The sequence below is a fragment of the Lycium ferocissimum genome, chromosome 3, assembly GCF_029784015.1.
Source record: "Lycium ferocissimum isolate CSIRO_LF1 chromosome 3, AGI_CSIRO_Lferr_CH_V1, whole genome shotgun sequence".
NCBI classification, from domain to species: Eukaryota; Viridiplantae; Streptophyta; class Magnoliopsida; order Solanales; family Solanaceae; genus Lycium; species Lycium ferocissimum.
This window is the reverse complement of record NC_081344.1, coordinates 12,769,129-12,779,145: the sequence shown is the minus strand read 5'-3', so window position 1 is coordinate 12,779,145 and position 10,017 is coordinate 12,769,129. Positions and strand designations below refer to the sequence as shown.

General features: G+C 35.7%; 1 pseudogene; it reads left to right on the top strand.

Annotated features, from left to right (window-relative positions):
- Positions 1-421: 421 nt before the first annotated feature.
- LOC132050952 (uncharacterized) lies at positions 422-1,441 on the top strand (annotated as a pseudogene).
- The last annotated feature ends 8,576 nt before the right edge of the window (positions 1,442-10,017 follow it).

Below are 10,017 nucleotides of genomic sequence, written 5' to 3'. Positions count from 1 at the left end.
GTGAAAGATTTGTGTAAGAGATTTATCAAGGTGGAATTCAAGCATGTCCCCGAGGGCTCAAAATGAGTTCGGCGATGCTTTGGCGACCTTGTCCTCTATGATTCACAGATCCCAGGACAAGAATTACATAGATCCTATCAAGGTGAATGTGCAAGATCGGCAAGCCTATTGTTTCCATGTAGATGAAGAACACGATGGAGAACCTTGGTACTATGAAATTAAGAAGTATCTTAAGGCGGAGACTATCCGAAGGCATAACCGGTGTTCAGAAGAGAGCACTTCGAAGATTAGCAAATCACTTTTTCCTAAATGGAGAAATCCTTTATAGGAGGACTCCAGATTTAGGATTGCTAAGGTGTGTTGATGCCAAAGAAGCGGTCAATTGATTGAAGAAGTGCATGGCGGTACATGTGGACCTCATATGAATGGTTTTACTGCGGCTAAGAAAATTCTACGAGCCGGCTATTTACGGATGACTATGGAAACGGTCGTATTCGTTTTGTGCAAAAGTGTCACCAATGTCGATTCATGGTGATTTTATTCGCGTCCCACCAAATGAATTAAATGTGACGAGTTCTCCTTGGCCATTTGCAGCTTGGGGCATGGATGTTATTGGTCCTATCGAGCCGGCCGCATCAAATGGACATAGATTCATTTTGGTAGCCATCGATTATTTCACAAAATGGGTAGAAGCATCTTCATACAAGTCAGTGACGAAGAAGGTAGTGGTAGACTTTGTTCGCAATAACATCATTTGTCGATTCGAAATCCCTGAGTCAATTATAATAGATAAAGGAGCTAATCTTAATAGTGGTTTGATGCGGGAGATATGCGAAACATTTAAGATTACTCATCGCAATTCCACCCCATACCGACCTCAGATGAATGGAGCAGTTGAAGCAGCCAACAAAAACATCAAGAGAATATTGCGGAAGATGATTGATAATTACCGACATTGGCATGAAAAACTGCCATTGGCCCTTCTCGGTTATCGCACCACTGTTAGGACTTCAACTGGGGCAACGCCTTATCTTTTGGTCTATGGAACAGAAGCTGTGTTACCTGCAGAAGTAGAGATACCATCTTTGAGGATTATCCAAGAAGCTGAGTTGAGTGATGCCAAATGGATACAAAATCGGTATGAACAATTGATGCTCATTGATGAAAAGAGGATGAATGCAGTTTGTCATGGACAACTTTACCAGAACAGAATGGCCAAAGCTTTCAACAAGAAGGTAAGACCGAGACAATTCAAACCGGGGCAATTGGTGTTGTATTCCCACACCAAAATGAAGCTAAGGGAAAATTTGCACCTAACTGGCAAGGGCCTTACATGGTTCACCGAGTATTAACTGGAGGAGCACTAATTTTAGCAGAAATGGATGGCGAAGTGTGGCCAAAAGCTATCAATGCAGATGCCGTCAAGAGATACTACGTCTAGGAGCTTTTCATTTATTTTATATGTAATGTTTTGTAATGTCTTTCTATGTAATGAAAACTACATTCCCTCGGCGGGATACGTAGGAAACCCACATCGGGTTTGGTCTCTTTAAGATAGAAATTTCTAAAATTTTCATTTGCTTGTAATATGAACTACGCCTGACCTGATTCCCGTGGTGGGATACGTAGGCGGCCTACATAGGCTTCGGTCACATTATTAGAAAATTTTAATTTTATTTTTGCATGTCTTGAACTACGCTTTGGCGGTCACATTATTAGAAAATTTCAATTTTATTTTTGCTTGTATTCCTTGACAAGGGGATACGTAGGCAGCCTATATAAGGCTCGGTCTCGTCGTGTTAAAAAATTCAATATCCTCCTACGCCAGAAACTGGGACAATTTTTAAGGGCATCATTGCAAGAAGACATTGAGAGATAAGGTCAATTGAACCGTCAGACAGACGAAAAGACTTTGGAGAAAGGACGTTCGCTTTGTTTCACAACGTGTCACGGTTCAAAGTTCGGCAGAAATTATTTATCACTATATACATATTTACCATAAATTTATGCATATTTCCTTTTATAATAATATGATTTTCTTTATCAAATGGTTTTATTAGTTGGCCAAGACTTAGAAATAGGCGAAGGTTACAAGTCCATACAAAGCTGGAAGCACGAAGCATCAAGAGCTGGATCTTCAAAGTCAACACGAGTCAACCTCCCCCCCAAAACTTACAAATTTTCTTTGAGTGCAGGTTTGCAGAGTTGCGAAAGGTGAAAATCTATAGTGTTTACAGCCTTGCAAGAACTATGCGTCGAACGGTTTGAGTTTTCTTATAATATTTAGGAGGAATTATGCCCCTCAATTGCTAACAACTCTCGAATTTTACGATGAATTAGTGATTAAGTTTTACAAAGATTTTCAAATGTATCGATGCACAAATATTTTTTGCTACTTTGCATAAATGCTTTCAAATACACTGCACATGCATCGCGCCATTACTTTCAAACGCTACTCGCATGGATGCTTTCAAATGCACCGCACACGCACTGTACAAATGCTTTCATTTGCTCCGCATAAATGCTTTCAAATGCACTGCACACGCACTGCACCAATGCTTACATTTGCTCCGCACAAATGCCTTTAAATGCACTGCACATGCACACTGCACACGCACTGCATAAATGCTTTCATTTGCTCCGCACAAATGCTCTCAAATGCACTGCATTACTGCTTTCAAATGCACTACTTGCTTTCAAATGCCTTACAGGCTTGCTTTATGAAACATTGCACACGCACTGCATAAATATTTTCAACTGCTTCGCGTAAATGCTTTCAAACGCGCATGCACCGCACAAATGCTTTAAAATTCACTGCATAAATGCTTTACATCATGAGTCATGCTGGTTTGAAAACCTCATTTTCATCAATCATTGGGTTTTAAAGAAAACCTCATTATGCCGGCTTAGAAAGCCTCATTTTCATAGATCATTTGGCTTAAATAGCCTCATCTTCTGGTTTAGGGCCTCATTTTCATTACTCATCGCCAAAGGCATCATTCTCATGAATCATCGGCCTAAGACCTCATTTGCGTTTAGCTTTAGCTAAGGCTATTTTACGCCGCTTTACTTTTGATATTTATTTACTAACTATTTATCTAGTTTAAGTTTCGCAGGAGCTTTAGCGCAACGTGAAACTATTTCTTCGGCAGTGAACTGGGGAAATTTGTTGGGAAGGGTAGTCCGACTTCCCAACAACGGTCAAGGGTCTACCTCGAACACTCGTCTCTACCCCTCCAAATATTCCGTTCCCATCCATAACCCGATCATCGAATTCGCACGGGATCATAGTCATAATACCCAGTGTCACCATAATTCGACACTGGGATAATATTTTTCAAAGATTCGTACCAATCGTGACCTGTTATTCGTAGGTGTCGTAGTCATCCTAGAACTACACACGGCCTGATTCTCGTGCAACCCGAGATATGTAAGCAACTCGGAGACCGAGGTTCGGCCGCAATTCTTTCAAATTTCCTTTATCCTTATAGTTTCCCGAATTCTTCTAGTCGGGACAAAACAGGCTACTAAGTCAACGTCTTTGTCCGAAAATTCTTTCATCATTACCGGTCAAAGAGGGACAAGTTTTTGACACCCGATTTTGTCCCGCTCTTTCCCAAAATATTTATTTGCAAATAGTTATGCATACTTTACCATAATTATTTGCTTTCTATTATTATTATTTCTATTTTTATTATTATTAATATTGTTATTATTAATATTATATTTATTATTATTATCATTATTGTTATTATTATTGTTATTTTCGCTGCGAGCACTTAATATTATAGTTATTAATATTATTATAATCGCCATCTTATTATTATTATTACTATTATTATCATTAATATTATTTATTATTGTTATTATTGTTATTATTTATTATTATTATTTTTCATCGTACTGCGAGCATCCAATTTTATAATCGCGATGGTCGTTTTTAACATTTCTATTTACTGTCTTATGTAAAACGCATCGCACTTATTTTATACAGTTAAACAATAGCATTTATTTACCTTTAAACTTTATCGCGCAACTATTATGATATCGTATAGTTTTCACCGCCATGTGACTACTGGTAATTATACTTTGCATTGCATAATTTATTCACTTAAGCATATATTAATGTATGATTTATTAAAAGTTGTTAAATCACTTTCAAAAGGCCAGCCCATTTTTTTTAGGGCCCCAACACGGACCCATTACCAGCCCAACAATACACGGTTGGCCCCTTTTCCGTTTTTTCTAAAAACAAAAAAAAAAGGGCAGAAAACCTAATCCCTCATTTTCCTCAGCCGCAGCCCTCTCTTTTCTTGATCCCCATTTCCACTTTCAGCAAAGCTTCAGCCCTTCTTTTCCATACGCAGAGTTGTTCCTCCATTCTCATGTATTTTTTCTTGCTTTAAACAGAAGCCTCTGTCACGAACGCAAAGAAACAAAAAATGCACTTCAAATTTCTGAGAGAAAATCAATCGGCAGAAGATCGGGTTTGACCTCCAACGACTATTGATTCTCGTTTTGGAGCCAAAAAATTTGAAATCCGAAAACCCTACTTGCGTCCTATAAATATGAGCATTTTAGAGTCCAAAAGGGGGAGTTTTTTTTTTTTTGTTCCGCCTCCTCTTCCCTTTCAATCTTAAAAGACTCTATTAGCTTAATCTTCGAATACCAGCTTCAAAAATCATCTTCGTCCTTCAGATCTCTGTCCACTTTCAGCTGTGGAGGAGAATCGTTTGGTTTTAACCGCGTCACTTTGTTCTTGAGCGAGTTTGGATCGCGTCGGATCACAGACCCCTGCCCCAGTTCGCTGCACTCGAAAGAGGTAAATAATCCTTCTTTGGTTAATTTAATTTCAGTTTTGGTAGTTTAATAGTACTTGTGTGTTCATGCATGTTTTTTTTTGATTGATTTAGTTGATTTGTTTTCAGTTTAGTAGCTCAACAGCATCTGTGTAGATTTATGTTTAGTTAAGCTTCAGTTAACAGTGTTTATATGGTCGTGTCTAAGTTTGTTTGTTTCCTGTCCATCCTAAGTTTGATGGTCAGAATGTTATCGTTAGTTTTTCTAGTGTCACGTTTTCTTCAATGCTGGCGATACTAATTCTTCTTCCTTTAGGTGTTTAGTTTCTGTTTTGTCTTGGTTTGTTGTTGTAATTAATTTGTTACATGCTTTAGTTGTTGTTTAGTTAATTTTATGATAATAGTAGCTTAAGCATGATTAATGTGTATTTAGTTGCTGTTTTAGTTAGTTTTCCGTAAATAATTGCTAAGCATGATTAATGTGTATTTAATTGTTGTTTTAGTTAGTTTTCTGTAAATAATAGCTCAGCATGATTAATGTGTATGCATTTTCTAGTTTTAGTTAATTATTTATAGTGGATTAGTATAGTATATATTTCATTTTGTTTGCTGAATCATGTTGCTAGCATTAGCCCAGTTTAACATGACCATTGTTTCATTTATTGCTTAAATCATGTTGTTAATAGTAGTCTGGGTGGTTTAGTTTATGTCTCATCTGCTGTGTTAAGGAGGATTATCCAGCCATTTATCTATTTGTTTTGTTTGCCATTAATGGCCCCTATGAACATCAGAATGCGGCTAGGTTTAGTTTTCAGTCTTGGTACGAGTTTATCTTGTTGTGACTCGGCATATGATCTTGTCTGTGTGTCTCATTTAGCTTTAATTGCAATACTGGCCTGTATCTATACTACCTGAATCATCTAGACATGAAACTTACACCTGAACATGATTTAGTTGGCTAAACTAGCATGATTAACAACTTTAGGTAACAAAGGTTATCTGCCTCAGCCTAATATGATATCATTAATGTCTCTATGCTAGTCCATAAGTTGGTTTTGATGAATTTTGGTGTTGGCATGAGTTTAAGTTTGGTTCATATAGTCTTCAGCATGATAAAGTAGGATTTAAATGATGTTAACAGGTCTAAATAGGATTAACTAGGGTCTGAACTCAACTTCAATTAGCTTGTAAACATATAGTGTCTCTGATTAAATACTATTTTTTGCTTAAAAATGACTTGAACGCCTATCATATTGCAACTAGTGGGGATTAAGATTCATTCATTAGCCATGGTTGTCAGAAATGGGCCTGCAGTGCACTGTTTTTCTCCAAAGGCTTAGTCTAAATTTAGCAATGTTAATGCCTAGTCTGTCTGCTAGTTCTCGTGTGGAAATCATGCCTATTCTGTCTTACTGAGGTTGTGATGGGACTTTATGTTAAGAAGGAGCCATGTAGATCATGCAACTATCTATCAGAAGAATTTAAAATCTCGCCTTGTTTGCCTGCCTGTCTGCCTGCTTGCGTGTAATTCATGTGACCGTACCGGATGCTCATGCCTTTGTATAATTGAATATTCCTATAATATTGCATCTCTGTTCCTCTTTGATCATGTTGAGCATCTGAAAACCACAAGACCTTGTTGTAAATATCGCATGGGTTCGATAGATGCTTGTTGTTTGAGTAAAATGCTATGTCACTATGGTGTTATTTTAAGTTGACTGCTATGCTGCCTGCTTGCTTGGCTACTATGTTCGCTATTTGGAATCATTATTATGCTCGTAAGGATTTCCTATGCTGCTGTTTTATTTCCATCACTGTGGCACTCTTGGTTGATTGTTGCTGCTGCAATATAGTGCTGATATTACACTTAGGGACTGTTGAGTTTTAAAAGAAACAGATGCTATACTTGAAATAGTAGAACACGATCCTTTTCTTGTTTGATTCAGTCCATCTTGTGCTTACCATTGAGATGCTTACGTGGGGAATTGGAATTAATACGACTCTATATTTGCCTTATCTAATAGTTGCGTTTCTAATTCCTATTATTTTTTTTGTTGTTACATGTACATCTCGGGAACAATCGGAGTCTTCATAAGAAGACTCTCGCCGCCAGTAGAAGTCTCATCCTGAGACTCGATACCTCCGCTAGAGTGTGAATCTGCGCCTATCCCGCATTCAATTCTTTTCCTCTCTTGAAAACACCTGAACAAATACAAGGAGAAGAAAGGATTACTGTTGCATTTTGCTCATCTCAAGATTACTAACCATTTTTTTTGGTTGTGAATGTTTATTCGATTCGTTTAAAGTCACTATCCCTAGAACATTATGAGCTTAGAATGGGTAGATTTTTTTTATCATCTAGGATCACCGCACTGAATATTAAGTATTTATTTTACCATATAGAGTGCAACACTTATTTTCGTAAAGATTCAAAACAGGGAATAATTGGTTAAGATAGTTGTTAATTTGGCCCTGTTCTAAATGCTGAAGCAATTGTTTTAGTTAACAAATCAAGCTCACCTCTTAACTAGTATATTCCCTCAAATTTATTTAAATCCACGTTGAACCATAGCTTGAGAACATATGAATTTAAACTGTCATCTTCATAATTTTGAGATACTATTTAAAGGATAAGAACTACATTGCCCATGTTTAAGTCAGTAGCTTTTGTTTCAAAATGATGGGATAACATTTCGAATGGTTAAATATCCTTTAGAAACTATGAGGGCTCAAATCATTTTAGCATCCTTGGACAAATATCGTGCATATAGTGAATTTTATACTTGTTAATTTATACGTTAATTTCTTAAATTCGTACAAGGTGTCGGAAAATACTTTTATTCAAAAACAAATGACACTAAGATATATGATTTATAAAAATGATTTTCGTTCCTTTTGAAAATAGTTATTTCTTTATTGGAGTCTAGAAATGCATTATGTTATTTATTTACAAAATTCCCTATCTAATTACCTATATATTTTTAGATATTTTTAGAAAATACCTTTTTTTTCTCAAAATACCTATAAAGTATTAATCTAGTATATTTTCTCTTGATTTCTAAAATTAACCTAAGTTTAACCGGTTAACCATTCCTAATGGATCTTAAAGGATGCCTAACCCCTTCCCTTTAGGATAATTAGAACCCTTACCTAGAATTTATTAGGTTCGTAAGACCTTGAAAATGGAGTTTAGTTTAGCAATATATAGTTAATAATTATGTGTCCTAATTCACCCCTTAAAATAAATTAGGTGGCGACTCCTTAAATAAAATAATATAGGAATCACCAATATGTTGTACTCCGCTTTGACCCGGTCTAAATGGGGTATAACACTGGAATTCACGGCTTCTTCTCCTTCTTGTATCTCAGAATCAGAGTGTATTTTTGTCATTTTTTTAGTGTAAGTATAAGTTTAATGTATTTGACTGATTATATTTTTGGGAAAACTAGGTGTATTTGATTGTATGTATTGTTTGAATGATCTATATACAACCAAATACAACCAAAACAAAAGGATACATCAATATATAAATGCAATAAAATACATAGCTCCGTAGTGTATTTAAATGCACTGGAATATAATCATTTTGAATACACATGTATTAGAGAAATTATATTGATGAATAACTTGTATTTTTGGGAAAGCTAGGTGTGTTTGACTGTATGTGTTGTTTGAATGATCTATATACAACCAACACAAAAGGATACATCAATATATAAATACAATAAAATACACAGCTCGTCGTGTATTTAAATGCACTTATATTCAGACAAACTAAGGTTGCATGTATCCAAAATACAACCAAATACATATGACATCAAATAAGGTTGAATACAACTGAACAAAGGTATTCAAATACACTGAAATACATCAAATACGGCGAAAATGTCTAAATGTAGCTACGAATTGTGAATAGCAAAAATGTAGCTACGGATTGAACAAGCATTAAATAGTAGTTATTTATGTAAGCTGCCCTTAAAAAATTGGCTTTTTATGACCAAATACATCAATCAGAAAAATAACTTCAGTTTTTCATTTTTCCTCCTGCTTCTTGTTTGAATTTTAACGACTTTCATGAACAATGACCCAATGAGGATCCTATCATTTCATTTGACACATGGCGCCAAACCTAAGCCACTAGGATAACGTGACATCTTGTGCTAATTAAAATAGGGTCATTTGCACGATTGTCCTTCAAAGGCACTAGTCTTTAATTTTTGGCCCTCAAATTGTTGGTCTTTAATTTTTGCCATACGCCTAATACTCCAAGGTTCTGGGTTCAAATCCCAACTCAGTAAAAATAAAAGAATTTCACAAGGCAGAGGTTTATAGCAAAATTAGGCCTATTCAGGTAAAAGTTAAGCCTTAAGGCAAACTTTTGCCCAAACTCTGCCTTATAGGGTTCAAACTCCATCTTAAGGTAGAGTTTGAATCCAAAACTTTGTCTTGCAATTTTTTTTTAATTTTTGACTGAGCGGGGATTCGAACCCGGAACCCATGAAGTTTTAGGTGAAGGGAAAAAATTAAAGATCAGTGCCTTTGAAGGACATTCCGTGCAAAAAAAAAATGATCAAAATAAACTCAACATTTGTTACCCAATTAAATGGACTAGCTCAATAAAATTAGACTTCAATTAATTTATATTTACTGACTTAAATATTATTCCAATTACATTGACTATTTAGACTAATATATATTGAAACTAATACACAGTCCAAGTCATTTTATAGATTTAAGCCCAATAAATTTAAATGCTTACAGAGGCATAGGAATATCGACGGAGCACAAAAAAATAGGAGTATACCCATTCAATTACATTACATGCATATAATGAAACTCTATAATTACACCGAATTACCGCCAACTGCCATTCCAAAATAACTTTCCAAACAGGCCCCTAATATAATGAACTGATGAATTCATGAATAGCATCCGAATTCCAGTGATGTCGCTCTCACACTTACACAAAATGTACTTATAATTGTGGCTGCAAAATGGACATAACTAAAACCATAATATAGCACGGCCAACCTCACCATTCTCCACTTGCCTTTGTATGATCATTTATTTATGAGTTAAACTTACATGAACTAAGGGTCATTAAGGGTCATTTGGTTCACATGCTATAGTTATAATGTATATGAGCAGATAATGCAGTACTTGTTTATACAAACAATATACATAATTAATTCTTTACTAGGTTGCTTGATATTAAAC